This window comes from Tachysurus fulvidraco, chromosome 10, assembly GCF_022655615.1.
Source record: "Tachysurus fulvidraco isolate hzauxx_2018 chromosome 10, HZAU_PFXX_2.0, whole genome shotgun sequence".
Classification (NCBI taxonomy): Eukaryota; Metazoa; Chordata; class Actinopteri; order Siluriformes; family Bagridae; genus Tachysurus; species Tachysurus fulvidraco.
In genome coordinates this window covers 13,815,875-13,837,848 of record NC_062527.1, presented here as the reverse complement: position 1 = coordinate 13,837,848, position 21,974 = coordinate 13,815,875, and the positions used below count along the sequence as shown (strand labels likewise).

General features: G+C 36.2%; 1 long non-coding RNA gene across 1 annotated transcript in view; it reads left to right on the top strand.

Moving 5' to 3' along the window:
- LOC113659936 overlaps nt 1-16,795 on the top strand; it is a 50,375-nt gene extending 33,580 nt beyond the window's left edge. Inside the window, exon 3 of the long non-coding RNA XR_003444721.2 lies at nt 16,588-16,795. This is a non-coding gene — a long non-coding RNA (uncharacterized LOC113659936). The remainder of the gene's footprint in view (nt 1-16,587) is intronic.
- The last annotated feature ends 5,179 nt before the right edge of the window (nt 16,796-21,974 follow it).

Genomic DNA, 21,974 nt, shown 5'->3' with positions numbered 1-21,974 from the left:
GATAAGCGGTAGAAAATGAGTGATTCACAGGTTCAAGTGGTTAAGGGTCTGGGTTATTGATTGGAGCACTGCCAAGCTTTTACTGTTGAACATCTCTGCCTTAGGTGTGCTGTATTATGGCTGACCCCGAACTCTGACTCCAACCTCCAAAGTTGGCATATGAGAAGAAAGAATTTCACTGTGTTTTAATGTGTATGTGACAAAATAAAGGCTTATATTTGACTCAATTGGGATCAAACCTTATTTTTTGAAATACATCCACAGTGACATGATTAAAGGTGCCAGGGTATCCTCATATCTGTTCTACTTTCTGGCTTTCCCTTGTAGTTATGGAGTCCCTGCTTGCACTTTGCACACACTGTACATTGTCCTTAACTATTAGGTGATCACAAGTATATCGAATACACTCACACACTCAATATAGATAGTACCACCATATAGATAGTACCACCTGGAGATGGATTTGAACTGTTGTTGCTGCGGTCACTTTTGTGCTCTGGCCTACATCATTAAATATTTTATGTCTTTAATAGAATTTAAACTTATGCTTATGCCCATACTTTTCTCAAAAGCACAAAAGCAAGGTTACACACTTGCTCTTCACTATATGGTGTACAGTTATGGAAGTTAAAATTAAAAAAATGAAAGAACTTAAAATCGCTATAATTTAGAATCACACTCTGTCACCCAGATGGAATCCCTTTTGAATCGGGTTCTTCTCCAGGTTTCTACCTCATATCGTCTCATGGAGTTTTTCCTCACCATGTCGCCTAATCAGAGATAAATATAAATTTGAATTTTAAACTAGCTCTGAATGATTTATTTATTATTTCTGTAAAAAAAAATCTTCTGAATGTATGTATTTCTGTAAAACTGCTTTCCGACAATGTCTATTGTAAAAAGAGCTATTTAAAAGTCCTAATGAATTGAATGTTTTTTCCAGACTAGTGCATGCAAACTGCCTTGTTCAGTGATATTGCTATTCCCAAGGATGGTAATTCATTAAGAAAATGTCATTGCCTCTTAATGAAACTGGTAATGACACAAAACAATGAGAATACATGCATTTGAAAGTATATAATAATTGTATGTCTGTATGATTTTGCAAATCCAGTCAGCTGACCTGTATGATTGATGATTTAATATAGCCATCTCGACAGCTGTTCTTAGGAAGCACAAAATAATGTTATTATTTCAACTCAGAGAGACTGTGTATTCTTGTGGGTTCGCTCTCTCCATAATAAAATATATTCCCAAGAACAGTCTCTTTTATGTGTGTACACATATCCTTTCACTTGCTCTCCCTGACCTATGGGAAAACCAAGACCAACATGTTGTTTATTGCTGTCCTCCCTATAGCTCAAAGAAAAAAAAAAGCTAGACCCTTTTAGACCCAGGAAATAATTTGAAAGTACTTTTGTGTGTCTCTTGGAAGCATAACAGTTGTCATGATGCTAAGCAATGAGGTTAGGGCTGGGGTAAAAATGCTCTTTCATTTCAAACTCACTTTAATCTCCTCATACACATCCAACTATTCAAAGGGTTTAGGGAATCAAATGACATTTTTATATCAGGAATGTGCTGTGTTTTTGAATTCTCTACTTTTATAAAATTCTTGAGATGAAAGATATCTGGGTTGCACTTGAAGAAAACTTTATAAGCAGCAGATAAATGAGGATGGCATACAGAGACCTGAGAAATACACACAGCCTTGTTTCATATAGCAGTTAGCAGGCATGCTAAGGGCCATGCTCTGGGAAGCTGATGGCAAAGCAATAGCACTTACTGCGAGGTCATACTGGAGCGCTAAGTGCACAGTCAGGGGGATTGGCAAAGGCATACAGGACTTGATGAAGATGCAGTGTGTCCTCAGCTGCCATATGGAAGTCAAATGACCACCATTTCACTATATCGCTGCTTGGCCACTCTGTTTCAGGTGACCCAAATTGAACTCATTCACCAAAGCCTATATGGCAGCCAGAGAGGGAAATGAATCAACAAAAGTGGCAGGATTGCTAGTTATTAGTGTCACCATCATTTCCAAGGGAACCACTAGCCTACTTAAAAATGAATGGGCTCTATTCACATCTATTCCACATCTCATTTTTGCTGAGATTAAGGGCACATTGACTTTTAAAGTCTTTTCAGATTGAGGAAAGTCATAACTACCTGATTTTCTTCTTCTTTTTCTTCTTCTTCTTCTTTTTTTTTTAACCGTTAATACTCATGTTTAATTCATTTTCCTTAAACATGTGTTCTCCTTTATCTGATTGTTTGGGGAAAAAAAAACTAAGGCAAAGCAGGATAAGGATTATTGTTACACTGTCAGGAGACAATTAGTTTTGATCTTTTGGTTCTATTTCACATCTATCTAGTAAGCAAATTACTTTCCAGGCAACCCTTGACACCATCTCTTCCATGAATTTCAATTACCCTTTTCAGAATGCGGACTCACATCCCCAGAGTCTAAAACAAATAAGTTTAATATTTTATTCCAGTGCTGGCACAGGGAGACACAAGTGCTAGAAGCAGGACTGATTCATTTATCTTGTAGCGGCATTAAGCAAGCATAAGGGCTCAAGTTCTGTCTAATAATCAGCCTGAACTAGGTGAAAGATCACGTGTGTTTTCTCTATTTTTTGGAGACAACATTCTGCAGCCCAGTAAATGTTCTGTTACATCTTTTGTCTGTTTATGCCTGTTAGCCATTTAATGAGAGTGACTTAATGTAGAACAGTGCTAATTTACATTTAGTCTTTTGACTAAAATACATAAACTCACCAGCCACTTTAATAGGAACATCTGTACCCCTAGTCACTCTATACAGCTCTGACAAATCTGCGCCATCAGAAAGCTTAGATCCATTATGGTCTTCTGCTATTTGTCTCAAGGTTCAGTGTGCGGTATGTTCTGAGATGCTTATCTGCCCACCATGGTTGTAAATAGTTGGTTATTTGAATTACTGTAATCTTCCTACCAGATTGAACCAGTCTAACCATCTTCTGTCTTCTGACCTTTCTCATCAAAAAGGGATTCAACCCACAGAGCTGGGATTCAGTGAATGTTTTTGCTTTTTACACCATTCTGTGTAAAATGAACAGGTGATCAACGGTTTCTGAAATACTTAAACCAGCCCATCTGGTACCAGCAACCATGACACTGTAAACATCACATTGCATTTCTCCATTCTGATGTTTGAGATGAACCTTAACTGAAGCTCTTGGACTGCATTTGCATGCTGTTATGGATTATGCTGCTGCAGAATTATTGGCTGTTTGGAGCAGGTGGTTAATTAATCATGGTTACTCTGTTATACAGCACATGATAATACACATATTAAACAAGTAATTAAAATAAGAGCATATTTTACTCATTCAGTTGTGCATTTTAATCTATTTTATTTGACAAAAGAGCAACTGTTTTTTTGTACAGTTTCACTAAAGTTCAGTTTAGTTTAGTAACAGTTTTAGTGTCTATTTATCAACATTCCCGTATGTTTTTATGTAATTCCCTTACTGTTATCCTTCTTAAATCTAATGCCATTTACCAAATCATGTTACAAAACGCCATTATCTTATTTTATATTAATTTTTCCTTCTCCTCATATAATGTAAATTTGTTAACTGACATTTCTGCAGTGGCTCAATCAAGCAAACCTTGGCCAAAAGGCAAATTTGAATTTATTCATATATTTTGATTAAAAGTCTGCATGTATTTTAATCATTTAGTCTTTATTATTAAAAAAGGGTTGCTGGTGAACATTTTTGTCTGACTTTAACAAAATGAACAGTGGTCCAGCATGATAACTGATAGTGACACGTGCATTGTAGTACTTCCATAGACATTCTCTGTTTGTCTCAGTTTTTCAAAACTTAAAGTTTCACTACACATTGCATTTGTTTTGGTTTTCAGGATATGGCTGGGATTGAATATTGTATTTCATAAACCTCATCCATTAATTGTGAATAGCCTGCTGCTTTTCTTTTATTAAGCCCCACGTTTATTTTATTAAAATCATCTGTTGAAAATTTGCAGAGACAGGAACGGCTTTAAAACCCTTTGGTAACGATAATCTGCTATTTATTCTGTACTTTTCAAATACCCAGGGAGACAAGAAAGACTTTAGAAATCTCTTTCATGAAAGATGTTAGGTACAGCACTAATTCAACAAGTGCTTTACAACTTGACTCACAGTATTAGATTTTAGTTTAAAACACAGCTGTTATCAGTTCAGGAAAATGTCTGGAAATATAAAGTTAACATCGGGGACTGTTTATTTTCTTTTTAATAAAAGAATGTTAATTACTTTTTATGTTTTTATATTAATTGATTTTATGTACTTAAAATGCAGTTTAAGAAATATGTAAGCTTGCAATTGTTCAGTGAATCAACTTTTTCTAATGTGTTGACTCACCGAACATACTCATTTATTAAAGATATTGGTAGTTATTTTTTATTATGCTGGGGCTAAAGAGTCTTGAAAGCTCTAATGTCTTAAAAAGTGCATAAAAAGTTTAGGCTTCCTAAAATGTGCACCACCTGGGCAACATGGTCTCATCACATTCAAGCATGTTATCTAATCAGTAATATTTCTTGCTCATTACCATGACTCTGAATCATGTATGATATGACTCAACAGTTGCATTAGAATCTAGCAAAGAAAACCTTTACAAATCATTCTTTTCAAATCCGGTGACAGTGTGAGAGAGCAACCGCTCAAAAATTTCAGCATAATGTAGGGAGTGCATCTCTATTAGCATCAAATTATTACAATCTGACAATCTGCACCAGTGTTATTCTGTCTCTGTCTCACACTAGGTGTTAAGGCATGTAATGACAACTGCTTTATAATTAGGAGTGCATGAAAGTGTGTCTCACATAAGAAAGAAACAACAAACAGCAAAACAAGAAAAAAAAAGGAACTAACATATAATGAAAAAGCTACAATTTCAATTTAATGCTATTTTTTTATACTGAACTTTTGAATGACATTGTCATAAATCTGCATATAAGCTGAAATATGAATATAAATTTATAATGTTAAATTTATCCTAAAAACGTCCAGATGTATGCAGTGAATGCTGTTTCATTTATTTATTTTTTTTATTTTTTTTCAATTTTTAAATTGCACATTTTAATGCAGTATTTACAATATCCATTAATCGTAAATTCATGCTAATCGTTCCTGATGCCCTGTTCCTTTCCAGCATGTCAAGGGTCTAAACATCTGATGCCAGAAACTTGACAATTAATACGAGCACTTAAAACACAACGTCTCCTTTTGTCAGTCCACTTTATCATCCTTATCCATCATACTCATTCAATATTATGAAAAATAGCAATTGTGGTTGTGTGTAATTGTGTTGACTAACGACATTCACACAAACCTAATAGCTGAACACATTCACCATTATGAAATATTTAGAATTCTCCACAAATGACATGTTAAACAGGAAGCTGAACTGCTTGAATTTTCTGAAGATCTTGTTTGAATTTCAGTTGTCTTAATAGTTATAATATAATATAATAGTTATGTGACAAGATCCTATGCTTGTTAGTCCAGAAGAGCTCAGATGGTAAGCTGTCTTTCCTTTTTACTGAAAATAATTGATGCTAATGAGGGTATCTTTTATATTATTTATATAACCATGATTAGTTATTTTTTACCTGTCTGTTTATTCGACTGTTTTACAGTCTTATATAAACAGCTACCCATATAGATGGTGATTTGGTGGATTCTGAAGCTATTAGCCTTCATCTTCATCTACTGTACAACAGAGCCCTAAAGCTTTGGTACAGTTGAGCAGTTGATATAGAATCTGTGACTGTATTATCACTGCATTGGTCTATTGTTAGTAGTTAGCATAGTTCTCTTTTATTATTTTGCAAGGTAACATAGTTGACTACATTTGTTGTTGCTGAATGAAGTGGAAGAACAGATTGTAGTCTAAGCTCAATAAACTTTCTGAAATGTCTATTTCTATAGGAACATGCCATTTCACATGCTAACAGATCATTGTTTTTGGAAAATTCGAACAAAGACACCAACGACCTTGTTTTCTTGGCAACTAAATTCAGCCAATTTTTTTAGGTTCAATAGAAGCTGAAAAGTTAGAATGCTATGGCAACATACTGTATTCCTCACTTCTGTCACTTTCTCTATATCAATATATTTTATATATTAAAGGTTGGTGCTACAGTTAAAAAAAATACTGGATATGATGAAACCAGTGCAGGAAAGAGCAAATAACAAATAAGACTGATGGTTGTGGCCAGCTAAGTATAAAAAAACTGTATATAATCAGAGAGTCTGTGAATATCTGTGAGTGTCTGAAACTGAGACTAAAGGGAAGTGCATAAGGGAACCTTCCAAAGGTTAGGTTCTATTTGTGACAGATAAGGGATTTCTCCATCTTACTTCGCTTTAAATTAGTTAATAATAGTGTATCATGGGAGAGCTGCTGATCTCAGAATAGCACTCCATCCTATTGACACTTGATGCTCATGGGCCAGGCCTTGCCACAGAGGAGTCTGCTGGCTTCCTGCCATCTCTTTGATTGACAGACTGATGTTGATGCAGAGTTTTCTGCATGATGACTGGACCCTGAAGATTGCAGTCCTTCTGTCAGTCTTATTCACATAGCACAGCCTGCCTACAAAGCTGATTTACTGCACATTGAGCCTCTATATACTGTAGGCATTAAAGAATTCCCATCATAGTTCCATCCTAGCACTTATTGTAATTCATGTTAAATTCCATGGCCAGGAGTCTCAGAGAGCTAAATATTGCCATGCTATATGAGTGGGAGGGGTGGCATTACTTTCTTCCCTTTAAATCAAAACAACACTGATCAATTATAGTCATCTGTGAGCTCATATTTATGAATGAGGGCATAATGTATGTTTCTACACTAATTACTAACCTTTACAAATCCAACAGAATCCCAGCTAAAAAGACCACATTCCAATAGGTAACATAAAAATCCAGTTTGATTGTAAGATAACAAAAAAAAATCATATAATCTCCCATTGAAATCAAATAATCAAATGTTTAAAATCACTGTGGGAATTCACCTCTATACCCACTGGAGTTTCTTATGGGAATCTCATGAAAATTTCAAGGGGAAGCCCATGGGAATGTTTTTTAAGAACATCATTAAACAACAACTATCTCCCATAGAGCAGCATGCAAATTTCATAAACCAGTGGCTTAATTTGGGCAAAATGAGCGTGTTCTCAGTTTGGCTGGTGTTACTATGGATGGCTTGTTGAAGCTGTGTAGATGGGTTATGACAGTGATTGAGTCATAGTGGCAGCAATGGCAGCTCCCCAGGGACTGAGCATACGAGTGCTATGGTGCAAAACGACCCCCTACGTTGCGACATATCTTCCTGTCTTTGTAAGAATGTGGGGTAACATATTGAGGGTTGATCCAGAACTTTGTCAAGTCTCCATACACACACATACATGTACACACACACACATGTATATATAGTGTGCATGCCTTATTCCTTACTTTTATAGTAGCATATGGGACTAACACATGGTACCTCAACAGGACACAGGGACACAGCTACATATGAGCGAGTTTTACAACCTTAACTGCTGGCTCCTGCAGGCTATTGATCTGAAACCCATTACAGCACTGTTTGCAAAAGCATTTCCTCGTTTACTATTCTCGACTCACTAGTAGTCTGGCAGGCTAAGAGACGTGGCACTGGGCTTTGGCTTTTATTGATATCCTGACTACGGATATCATAAGGAGAAAGGAGAAATCATCTGTTATCTGTATTCGCATCTAATTGATATGTAGGACCTTCTCCAGTCTAAACTATTACAAAGGCAACTAACCATAATTATCATTCATCCAGTCATTTTTTAAGTAACCTTCTCGTATTCATTCTGGTCTGGGCTGCGGCGGATCCAAACCCAGTGTTGCTGTGAAAACTGGGAGTGAAACGGGAATACACCCAGGAATACAGCGGGAATACCATTCCATTCAAAAAAACACACCTCTGAGCAACACAGCATGGCATGTCCCCTTACTGACATGTTTTTGGGAGGTGGATAGAAAGACGAGAACCCAAAAAAGTCACACAGACAGTAGCCCAAGCTCAGGATTAAACTGGAGACTCTGCAGTATGAGGTGGCAATGCTAACTGTTATATCACCTGAACATAATTACTACATTTTAAATACTTTCTGTAGTTTTGCTATACTCAAAGAACGATTTAATCTAATCTACCAGAAATCAACTGGAGTAACAATCATTTTCTGCTAGATGCCTATTCCCAACTTATTCTACAATCCAGAGATTTCTTGTCAGGAAGAGCAATTTGAAAAAGTAAAGCTGAAAATATTATGTGGTGCACTTTTTCCACGGTACTTAGTATATATTTAACTGATTGGTCAAGACTGAAATTCAGTTGGGTAACATATTTTAAAAGCCTTGAACACAAAGTACAATACTCTCTTGTGTTTTTGTGTCTGGTGGATTAGCTCAAATGATAGAGCACTCGCTTAGCATGTGAGAGGTAGTGGGATCGATGCCCGCATCATCCAATGTATAGTCTGCTTGGGGAGTGTGGTAGCCTAGTGGTTAAGGTGTTGGGCTACCAATTGGAAAGTTGTGAGTTCAATCCCAGGTCAACCAAGTTGGGCTCCTGAGCAAGGCCCTTAACTCTCAATTGCTCAGTTGTATAAACATGAGATAATGTAAGTTGCTCTGGACAAGGGTGTCTGCCAAATACTGGAAATGTAAATGTGTGACTCTGGGCAATTGTAGGCAATATCTAAAATGTAACATTATCAGGTCTACTCATTTCATATGAATTGTACTGCTAGATCTTGTTCTGTGTCAATATTTCTTAACAAAGAGCCCAATTCTCTCAGCCGAAGGAAGGCAGAGATGCTTGGGAGTCCATTCATTGATCAAACATCATGGCATACTTCTTTGTCTGCTGTCTTACTGAACACTGTGGAGGAGCTGGTGCATAAAATTAAAGAAAGTCAAATTGGTGCTGGTGTAAACTATTGATCAAATCAGCCCTCTGGGAAGCTGGATAGCATGAAAACAAACATGAAATAGAAGAAATCTTTCCTGTACACACACACACACACACACACACACACACACACACACACACACACACACACACACACACACACACACACACACACACACACACACACACACACATACACACACACACACAGTAGAATTTACTGTGGTGTTTTTATTCCTTTCTTTCCTTCTTGTTTTAATGATGAATACAGCTTAGTCAATACACAGATATGGGTCCTTCTTACTATCATATATGATATAACTACTTTATGGTTAAACATGAATGATTATGATCTGATTAAATGAATTAGCTTAATTGAAAATAAACACCTAATAACATATATTGCTTGTTTCATTAGATCATAAGTAAACCGTGTGCAGTCTCTTGACTATTTAGTATTTTATGTTGACTCCAGCCAACGTTTTTCATTAAAATCAATTCAAATTTAATTTCGAGTAAAAAATACTACTACAGTTATTAGTAACGCAAAAACTCTTTATTGAAACAAAAGCTGAAAGCTCTGATTGTTAAAAAATGGTCTGACACTGGAGATACTTACTGTACAATTACATACAGAAATGATTAGAACAGGTGCATTCATATAAACCTTTCAGCCAGAGCTGCTGTGAAAGAAACTTAACAAACAGAACTGATCATTCAATGGCATTATACTGTTGGAATTAGTAGATCTTTAAGATAAGACTCACTAATTAGATATAAATGTTAAGTGAACAACATTTAATCAGTATTTCTTATAAAAGTGCTGAGGATACCTAATAGTTATGCAGGAGAAATAACTATTAGAAGGCTCAGTTGTAGAATTATTGTAAATAATGAACTGCTCCTGTTGTTGTAATTGTCCAGTTATTATTAATAGTAAATTGATGTGAAGTAAAGGTAAATGAAAGACTGTTTATTACATCCTTCATACTACTTTCTTTCAGAACCAAGATGCATTTTTGAAATAGAAGCCGTTTTTAATACGGTGCAGCTCTTGCTTATTTTTGGCAGCATTGTTTACATTCATCTGTACAGTAAGACAGCAAATTATACTTCAGATATTCTACATTACATATATTACATATACTACTGTCCATTGGGCGTCCACTTAAAGGTATTTGAAACAGATCATTTTCAACATTATAATAACCTGGCTTAAAACAATAGGCAACAACTAACAATAGTTATCTTTATATCTTATGTATATCTTACCGCTTTTAAATAAGGCAGACTGGCTTGATTAATACACAAAGAAAATCTGTTACAGCACATACTGTAATAATACTGTAACTAATATCCAGTATCAACTGAAGATACTGTGTAAGCTGACATTACATTCAGTATTTGCTTATGGAATTGTTTTTGTCTTGAATTTATTTTCTTTCCTCAGTAGTGTATGAGCGTTGTCTGTGTATGAGAATTGTGTAAATGTGTAATTCTTTTTGTATGAATTATGTATGTATGTTTTTTCCAGAATACTAGATGAGGCTTTGCAAGTATTTCTGATGAATGTCACTGAGGTTTATTCGTAGCAGCACTTGGAGTCACTGACTGTAAAATACCACCATTCCTTCTGTAAAGAAAGAACAGGAAGCCCAAAAGCAGTATTAAGAAGACTGAGTTTATTACCTAAAAACCCTGAAGAGTAGTGTCAATGCTTAAAAGCCCAAAATTGTGCTGTACATTTCTATACATTGCTAAATACTATGCAGCTTCACGACAGTATTCTTTAGAATTAACAACGAGCTCAATGACCTTTAATACATTTAGAAGCTTCGAGTTTTCTCCCCCGACCTTCACATGTCTTTGTAGCAATTGGAAAAAGCATCAGCTTCCTGTCTCTCTTGGGGAATGGCTTTGTCTGAGTGAGTGGAACGAACAGCTGAAGGTCACATTGATAGCTGACTGCCTCGAGGTTTGCAAGTCACTCAGACTCCATAGGCTTTGTTTTTTTCCCTCAGTGGAAAAAGCCCCCTTTTGCACCTCTGTCCTACCTATTCCCTGAAGTGTTTGAGTGCTCTGGGTCAGAGACCGAGACAGATATGATATATAGGGCAAAATGAGAGAGGAGAAAAATACACAATAGAAAGAAAGAGAGGGAAAATGAATTCACTCCTGTCTCTCATTCCTCACTAGTAACTAAACTAGTTCATTCCTCACTAGTTCATTAAACCTATACCCGAGCTGGAGGAATGGAAGGATGCCCTCACCAGTATCCTGACTTGCAATGTACAAATATGCACTCTTAGTTGTTTGAGAGATTGAGATAGATAGAGGAGTAATATGTCTGTTTAAGTGTTTACTTTGTATCTGCTCGTGTATTTCATTTTATGTGCACTCATCTGCCACCGTATCTTGCCGTTTTGCATTATGAAGAATAGGAAGCTCAGTTCATGACTCATTTCGTTGCTTACCAAAAGAACTGTCTGACCTAAATTCATTTGCGTGCCTGTTCTTAATGCATCTGTTAGACCATTAAATGTGATATTTGCTGTAAACAAATTAGAAATAGAAAGCCTTTTCATCACACGTCACATTTAACTGCAGTGTTTGGAAAGGAAGCCTTCATATCGATTCAGTCACTTGGACATGTCACAATTCAATTACATTTCCTTGTTCTTCGGTCACCTTCCATAGGTTTGCTTTGAGTGCTTCTCCATGGGGAATGGTTGAATTATGCATAGGCCAGTAAACTCATTCTCACACAAATGGTGAGCTCTGTCATTAATCTCACTGCTTGCATCATTCTGTTGTAATCTAAATCAATAGGTAAATCTCCAATTCTGTTATTGTCATCTCAAATGGTGCTCTCAATAAGAGCGCATCAGGGTATCAGATGCAGTGGCAGTAAGATTCCTGCTTAATGGTTAAACAGTAAGATACAACAGGATTGTGAGCTGCTGCGGTCTTTTCATCAATTCTGTAACTGCTTTGAAGAGTCCCTCACGCCTCGTTTGGCTGCTGGAGCTCGCTGCCTGCTCCGGTTTAGGCTTGTTTCTTTATTCTCCTCTGCTCATGAACTTTTGCTAGTTCTGTGAAGTGTGTGATTAGAAAAAGTGGGTGGCCCTTTCAGAAGTTTCAAAGCATCTTTCCCCCACACATTTCACCTCAGTTGTCATCTGTCTGAAGATCTGCCAGAAAAATCCACACTGGTAGATGTTGCAGAGTGAGTGTTTTGAGTGTGTGTGTGTGTGTGTGTGTGTGTGTGTGTGTGTGTGTGTGTGTGTGCACGGTGGGATAACTAAACGTGCTATTAGATCGAGGTCAAAGTTCAAACTGACTGCTTTATCCTCTCTAGTGCTGGATCAAGTGAGTTTTCTGTTGGCTCGGCTGTGTGCTGTATAAAAAGATGAGGCAGGTAGACCGCTTTAATGTTTTGTCTTGCTAATGATTTCATTCTGGGAAAAACTGACAGTGCAAAACCTTTTATTGTTGAAGCTCAAGGTGTGATATAGAGCGTATATGTTTTAGGGATTTTTTGAAGTGTGCATTTGTGATGGGTTTAACACTACAGGTGATAAAATAACACCTGTGTCTACACTTTGTCACACTGAGGAAAAGCAAAGTGAATGTACTGTGTATAAAGGTGATATATTTGATTTTTTTCACAGGAATATTCACAGCTGATAATTAACACCATTTTTAAGGAATGTTATCTGATATATTATGTAGTATTCTGTAGCCTAGTATTGTATCTCTCAATCTTTTGGCATCTTATGATTTTATATCACTGTTTTCACTTGCATGCTTTACACAACTAGGTCATACAACCTATGGGAATGATTTAGCCTATTTCACATGTTCAGCTTTACACAGGAATGCATTTACAGTTAATTAGGAAGTGGTTATGTGTGAATGCAAGACGGAGTTAAGGTAATGTAAGATTTATGCACCAATCTAGATCTAGACAAGAACTAATACAATCAAAAGATAATTTCTGCACAGCAGGAAAAATGAGGTGACACCGTTTGATTCGCTGATTAACATTAGCAGATAAAAGCAACAGCAGTAGGACAAGACTTAAGTCAACAGAGATAAATCAAAATGTCTGGAAATTGGAGTGACTCGTCAATAACGAAGATAATATCCTTAATCAGACGAAATAGCATTTAATATCGAATCTTCAGCAGACTCTGAGAATGTAGCATGGAGAGAAGAGAAGAAAGATTATAAGCTGAGACAAGCTGTACATTCAGATTGATTTATAGATATGCTTTATAGATTAACTATTTTGCTTGTACAAGCACCTTGAATGCAACTTGCTGCTGCTGACGATGGCTCCACATAGATAGCTTGGAGACAAATAGAAATTGCTGTGGACGGTACCTCTTAAAAATACGAAGATGGCTTTGGACTGCAATTGTCACAAACAGGTCTGCACACAGTGATTTGATAACTTCAAGAAAAGAGTCTTTATGTTTAAACTACACAATTGCATGACCATATAGTGGTTGGACATGATTTACATGTATCACCCAAATGAGCAGGAGTTCCACATATCATCTCAGGGAGCTTTTCTTTGTCATCAGCACCTCTGGCATCGCTCATTAGGGATAAAGTAATATATTTATTATTTCTTTTCAGAATTGATCATTCTGTAAAATTACAAAGCTCTAAACAAATAAAATTGAGTTGAACTGAATACAAATGGTTCATGGTCTAAGAATATTCTAAAGCTAAAACAATGGGCCTCCTTTAGAGCCTTTTAGTAAAATAATGTGTACATTTAACTAAAACGTTCTGTTGGATTTACAGAAGTTTCAGAAAGGATGAATTTCTTTATATGTATGTTGGGTACTCAAAGTACTAAATGTATTGCAAACACAAAATGTTTACTAAATTGTGAAGGCAAAGAAAGAAAGGCAACATAGTTAGTTATTTTTAATCTCTTTAATACCAGTAAAAGGATTTAGCAGCACAGCAGCACCTGAAATGAAGTGAGATTTAAGAGAGGTGAAGAGAAAATAGTGTGACATGAAAAAAAAGGCAGAAATAAGCTCTACACTGTAACCAGGCGATCAGTCGAACAAGCACGGTACACAGAGAAGTTGCTATTTTTATACACTATCTCGGTTGAATTGCTAGAAATTTTGAACAGTGGGAAATAGAACTGATTTACAAGACAGCTTTCATCCTGGTCCTTATATATACTTTCCCATGAGAGTGACTGGTACTAAATCATCTGTCTAACTAAGGCTTGTGTCAATAGGCACACAAACCCACCCATCCTCCATTTAGACGGTGACATTTCGTTTGCTTTCGCTGAATAAAGATTCATATTTAAATAAAGCCATAAAAAGACTGTTTCACCAAATTTTCTTGATGGTTATTCCTAGTTCCTGATCTAGTAAACCAGCATGTTTTTGATTCTCCATAGCTAAAGTTGTAAAGTATGACAAAATAACTTTTTTAAAATATTTCCTTTATATATATAAAAAAAAGGCAGTAATGCAAATTATATGATTTGAAGTTGATCAACCTTAGGTAGCCTTTTTACATTTAAATTTACATGTTCATGAATATGTAAATGGGATATTCATGAGTACAAAATGTCTTGGGTAAATGAATCCCAATAAATCCTTTCATATCCGGCTTGATAAATTAGGACCATTGTTAAGAGTGGACACCAAAGAAAGAAAAATCGAAATGTCTATTAGAGCTTTTTGTGAAAATATAAAAGTATAATACAGTGATGCCTCGAGATACGAGTTTAACGAGATTACGAGTCCTTGCTCGTGTCTCAAATTGCTCGTATCTCAAAACAACTTTCCCCATTTAAATGAATATAAATCCCATTAATCCGTTCCACTCCAGTTGCTTTGTTTGTGTTTTGAATAGGAAAAATGTATAGTACCTGTATTTATAAATGACAAATATTGTATTAAAAACATACATTAATAAAAGAGAATGTTAAATAAATAAACTGGTTTTACTTTACAGAAGATGTGCACAGAGGTTGAGGAAGGATTAAACGGGCGGGATTTTGTCCCGTACATACACTTTCGCTTTCGTTCACTTACTCGTTACTGTACACTCTTAATGATATCTTACACTTAAATGGAACTTAACTAAACTTCACTAAAATTAACGAACTTAACTGAAATTCTCTTAACTAAACTTAATTGCTACAATTTCTGTTTTCTTTACATTACATAGCTTTTCTCTTCACTTGTTTTTGCCTTTTTTTGTCACTCTTCCCTCACTAATATCTGCCGGTCGTTTTAATAAAAACCTGTCCGGTTAGCATATCGGATGCGTTGTAGTCGCACAAGTTAAAATTTTTTAACAGATTTAACGGGCAAAACAGATCCGAAAATTACAGATCCACAGGAAATGGATGACTTCAGTTTTATCGGCCATTGTTTGTCGTGTGCAGTGGAAAGGCGGCTTAAACCGAGTGAGACGCGGGAAACTGAGGCGGGGGAAACAGAGCACACATGGTAGTTGGGGATCTTTGTTTCGGCGGCGGCTCGGATGATCGTATCTCACACGTGGTTGTCGGGTATCTTTGTTTCGGCGGCGGCTCGGATGCTCGTATCTCAAAAATTTCTCGTACTGTATCTCACGACAAAAATTTGGTCGAATCACAGCTCGTATCTCAAAAAATTTGTATGTCAAAGCACTCGTATCCCGAGGCATCACTGTAATGTTAAATTGTGGTGAATTTCCCTATTTCAAATGACTGTAACGTTCAATCAACCAAATTTAAGAGCCAAACAATGAAACAGCTAACAATGTTGCTAGATAGCTTTAGTGGTTTGCCTTCTAAACTCAGTTACCTGCACAAGTGACATTACAACAACTGCAACATAATTCAATACCATGTAGATGTAAAAGGTTTGTCCTTTCATTTAAATATTAAATAAATTAAATAATTATTTTAGCGTATCATCATAGCTGATAACCCCCCCTTTTTTTACAGCCCTGTTACAAGCCTTGTTTCACAAGAAAAGGGTGTGCCATCAACGATGTCACTTCCTCTCTCACTCTTTCTCTTATATATTGTGGGAGTGAGTGAAAGTGGTGTGGTAGCATAGGGATTTCCTCAGCGTGATGTAAGGCACTCTGGCAGCTGTCAGGCGCTCACACAGAGAACAAATGAAATGTGGGAGCTTGCTGCTATAAAATTAATAAGAGACAGGCACACATTAAAGGCCGAGCAGTGGGCTGTGTGTGGAGGTTGTGCTTCAGGAGACTTGCCATAAAATGTCAGTTTTAAATTTCAATTTATATCAAGGGGGAGAACATAATGAACTTAGCATTTGGAAAAAAAACCAAAATATTCATTTTTTCATGGCATGTAATACATCACTACAGTTTACATAAAAGTAACCTTTATGCCCATCAAATTAAAATTGAAAGGATAGGAGAGATGTGACAATTAATATGATGTCTGTCTCTGTTTTGAGGCAGGACTTGAAATGAGTCCCAGAGTCCCAGGGTTATCGTGTATCGACTTGTAGCCTGGCTCCTCTCACATGAATGTTTAAACGTGTCTTCTCTCTGTTTCTTTGCTCCACAGAGTCAGGTTTGTGCCTCTGGCAAATTTTCCAGCACTTGTGGGCAAACGATAGACCTTTCTTAACGTAGAGTAGCAACGGAGCAATTGGAGGAGATGGATGAGCTCCGCATTGGTGAATGCAGAGAAGTGGACACTGTTATCTCAGAGCTTGACCTTTTTTGTTATCATCTGCTTTACCCGATTGTACGGGGGCTACGATGTGTGTTTGGTGGGGCAACAGACATGCTGAAATTATTTAACAAGTATGAAAGTAAAACATATGTCTAAAATTACATCAAATAAAAATAAAAATAATAAATAAATAATAAAGTTTGATAGCTGTGACGTTTTCATGGATGGTATTCCACAGACAATTAAAATAAATGATCCCTACTAATGACCTCTCCTACTTTTTGAACACTTTCCAAGTCATCTATTAAACCAAAACAAATATATGTTATCTAGCTAAATAATTAGCTTAAATGACCGACTTATACTCCATTGACACAGCTGAACAAACTCTAACACTAATCTTTTTTCTAACACTCTTTTATCGTGATTTGATAGTGCTAGGATGAGGATACGTTTTTAATAAAGCACTATAGTGTTCTGGAGTTGCTCTGGATAAGGGTATCTTTATATGTAAATTGTATATATGTATATGTATACTGTTTGCAGTAGAACAAAACCTTTTTATTTTTTTACCATGTATTGTGTATGTTTTGTGTTTTTCATAATATAAGTAGAGACTGAAAGACAGGAGAAAATATATTTTGCTCAATTTAACGAGCAGAGTTTCTTCTAATCAACTGATGATAATAGCTTTCAATCTGGAGTTGTGTACAAGTTATTATTCATGCACAGAAATGATTCTGAATGTAAAATTAAATACAAAATTGATAATAATAGTAATAATCTAGATAATTACAGATATTTCATATTTATGTCATGATGACTACTGTATCTACAAATGCATTGAATCTTATAGAACCGTTAGATATACTATGTTTAGAGTTACAGTATGAAGAGGGTAGAGATGCCTGAGGTTGCATTGTTCTCCAGACAAAAAATATGTATTACGTCATGATTTTCAGTCATGTGAAATTTACAGCAACATGTTTTTGTAGACTGCAGTGTGTTCTGAGATGTGGACTGACTGATGAATTCTGGCACTGAGTTGTCATATAAGAAGTGTTTTCCTCTTATATCTCAGCAATGTGTCAACAATTCCTTTGTAATGTTATTAATGAGCAATATGTTGTGCTTTTCTCTATTCATAGTTACTTGTAATATTATGTGTAATAGCAGCTATTATTAACTTACAACTCTCATTTTCTCTTTTATGAAATGAAAATGAAAATGTACATATTAATGATTATAGCTTTTCTTTGTTAATTGAAAATATATAAAAGAAACCCTGACTGTTTTTATTAGGTTTAGGTTATGGAACATTATTCATACTATTCAAGTCCCTGTGTGGTGTAACTTGTTGCTATGGAAACCGTAATGTATTAGACACATTAGGGGCATTAATATACTCGCTGTATTTGATGGAGTTGCTGTATTTGTAGATTTAGAAAATTAATCAACACCAATCAGATACAGGAATTAACACCACTGTGGTATAAATATATATTTCATATAAAATGTAAGTGAATATGTAATCATGTTCCCAAAATCTTTGCACCAGAATAAAAAGGTTTTATGTTTTTGCATCAGTGTATAAAAAAAAAACATTTAATAAAAAGCATGCAATGACATTATTAGTCATTGCCCTAAAGCAAGGTTGAACAATTTAATCAGCTTCTCAAGCAGAAGGTGGGAAACAAGTGTGAAGGTGCAAACAAGACAAGAGTCCACCGAGATTCATCTGAACAATGAGATCCAATTAAATGAGAGTGATAAAAAGACAAACACTGGCGGATGATCCTTTGCCTCGCGTTCTGCCTGTACAAAATGCTATTTGCTTCCTGCAGTACCAAGAGAAATAATCTTGAACACACCCTAAACTATTATTGAGGTTCGATCATATTTTTTGTGCTCAGGCTTGTAGTAAACAGACTGTATTACTTACAAAAGTGGTGAATTGTGCTGAAGTGTTTATCACATCATTCTGTTTTCAAGAAGTTACAATGCACATTCTCTGTGCAGGGAACACCGTAGTGGGCACAGCAAATCCAAAAATAACACAGTGAGCATAATTGATTCTCCACAGGGTTCACCACAGCATGCTTTTGTGTATCCTGAAATACACAAGGATGGTCCAGAGTGAGCCCTAGTCACGAATCCCAGCAGTTAGCATGCTAGCAACAACAGTGGCTTTTACACAACATCGACGTCAACAACGACAGTCTTATAAGACCTTAGAAAACCTTACGAGACCAGAAGTGAATTGTGTAAACACCTTCAACAACACTAAAGTTCTGAGAAGGTAAAGGTCAATACTTCAGTAATTCAGCATGCTTCGAAGAGAATGCTAAGCATTCAGATACCTAGCATATTGAATAGTGATTGAAAAGACTGGAGGCTGCTGTGTTTTCCTTTCTGTAAGAAAAATAGCTGATTACATGGTCCCTTATCTTTCACAGCGTGGACTCAAACTAAAGGTAGAATTATTTGCTTGAATGCACAATGGATTGTTTATCGAGCACAAACCAATGTGAACCAGATACACTAAAAAAAAAAAAAACTTTTCTCTTTCCGTAGGCTAAGCTGATACTTCAAAAGCTGTATTGAACCTAACCCACACAGCCATAATCAGGCTAAGTGGTTCTCTACTTATTTAGAACTCCATAAAATCCACAGCAGAAAACCACTTTACACAAAGCCACTTTAATTGTTTTAGCAGTTTTATTTTCTGTATTCATTAGTAAGCATTCACCTATGAATGCAACATGGCCCTTGATGTGGTTCACATAACCTTTTGGTTTAAAGTGTAGATGTAATTAAAATGCGGTAATACTAACACCAGACATGTACAAAATAGTCACATGGCCCAGACGTTAGCATGCTAGCAGCACGTTTGGCTTTCAAAACTACAGCAGTTAGACAAGACTAGAAAGTAATGGCATGAACACAAAATAATACTAGAGTTCTGCGAGACCCAAACACTTGCAGTATGTCTCATGGGGTATTGTAGGTGCTTCATAAACAGACTAAGCTTTGTCTTAGTCTAAAATATGCTGACATTGGTGATTTTAGTGTAAAGGGAAAATAAGGAAAACATTTAACTCAGCTTTTTCCATAACATTGATGTATGGCATCTTTGTATATCTTTTGATGAGGATGTAAAAGATTTGATTTGGTATCTTCCATAGTGTGTCTGCTTGGTAATGTCCTGTTTACCCTGTGAAAGTGTAGTTAAAGTCAACAATGGACGTGGACATTGAATGCAAGTGCAGGTTTATTGATGCAAATGTAGGTGAAAAAGTAGGTGAATCCTACTGGGCAATTGCATGTGATCAACAAATGATCTAGAACAGTAAACTCAATAAACTAAACAAACCGAGTCAAAAGCTGAATTGCCTTATTGACCAGAGATTGAGCAGAGAGTTCTGGGAGTTAAAAGAGCAAACCTGGCTGTATTGTATCTTATACACTATCTTTAACCTGTCAGTCACAGTGACACTAGCCAATCGTGATCACCTGTTAACTCATGTAGAAGAAGTATTTTCCTCCCAAGTGTTTTAGACTTCCCTTTGGTGTAATATGAGTAACAGTTTGAAAATATGCAATTAAGTCCCCACAGCAAAACATCAGTTTTCCCCTAGCTCTATCATCAGCATCCTCTACTCTCACACTAATTAACTTCTAAGCACTTTATAAGGTTAGAAAAAATAAACCTGTGTCTGGGCAACAAGATTTAAGTGTATCACTCTGGGAAGTTTCTTATGATATTCAGTGAGGGTTCTAAGTTTCTAATGAACCCACTTGAGGCTTTGGCATCTTTTGAAGATCTGCTAACTCAACTCATTTTCAAGGCAACTTATTTACCATGAGTTTACTCTGGGACTGTGCAGAGAAATCTCTCTCGAGCACCAGATTGTAAGACAAATAAACATCTTCTATTAAAAAAAGTCAGTTAATAATATATAATTAGTATGCTGATATTGCTGGGGACTGGATCATTAGTATAGGCAGGTGTGTATGGTGTGCGTTGAAATAGTGAGTTGAGTATCCAGATGTTTCATCAGCCAGTCGGATAATAATAAGATATCAAAGAGCTCCTGTGGGACAGAGTAGAAACCCTCCAGCTCTAGCTAAGCTCTTCAGAGTCTTTTTCTCTAGCCTGTCTTGCATACACTAAGCTTAATAACCATGAAAGTCTGAATTACTCAATGCTGTGCCTAACAGTGAACTCTCAGGGAGAGAGATTTAGAAAGATAGAATATGAGAGAGAGAGAGAGAGTTACATGTCAGATTCACAGAGTTAACTACAGTTTTCGCTTTTCTATACATGGTTGGCAGTTTAATTTTGCAGCTCAGAGCTTAATCCTTAGATATACACAGTACGAAGAGCAACTAGAGGATTTTCTCTGAGAAATTTGCTTATGTTAAATGGCTAGTGGGGTTACGCGGATGTGTGTTCAGCACAATTAGCTTAACCTACAAGACCAATAATATGGACTTATTCAAGCATTTATAGTACAGCTATGGTAGTCTGCTTTCATTTTATCATTATGGCACATCAAAAGAAAAGGGAAAAATATTTGCACCACTGGGAAATTCTATGCAGATGCAGGATTTTTGTAAATATCTAGATGTGCCAGTTGTCTGATGCAGTCTATAAAGAACATACACCGAGAAATATTGTGCTCATTATTGCACTAAACTGATTAGCAAAGTGCTGACAATGTGGAATGTGGCGATGCTGTGAAACTTTGTGGAATATATTTTATTTCTTTCCATCTTCCCAGTCATAGCCTATAAGTCTCCTTAGTCATATCAGAACAGACTCGCAGAGTGTGAGATTTTACATGACCAGTCAGTGCAGAATAAATCACTAAGGATTCAGACTTTCTAATTGAGGATCTCTCGAATTGGACTTTTTCAATCTTCCTAGACCTCAATCTCTTTCTCTGGCTAATGTGCTGAAATGAAAAAAAAAAAACAGTCCAGCAGTGACCCCTGAAATTAAATGGCCCATAATTTCACAGATATATGCCAGTTCACATCAGAAGGAAATGGTATTTTTTGAGAAAGTGGAACATAGTATGCTAGCACCTGCCCCTAATTTCAGTAGAGTGATCAGTTTCAATAATTACTTCCGTTACTCTTTCATGTTTGACAGTAATCTCTTTCCAACATGTGTCAATCAAGATATCAGTGATGATATCCACCAGTAATGGTGTTAGCTTTACTGTGAACTAATCACTTTTTCAAATCTACAATATCGAGACACTAGCTAA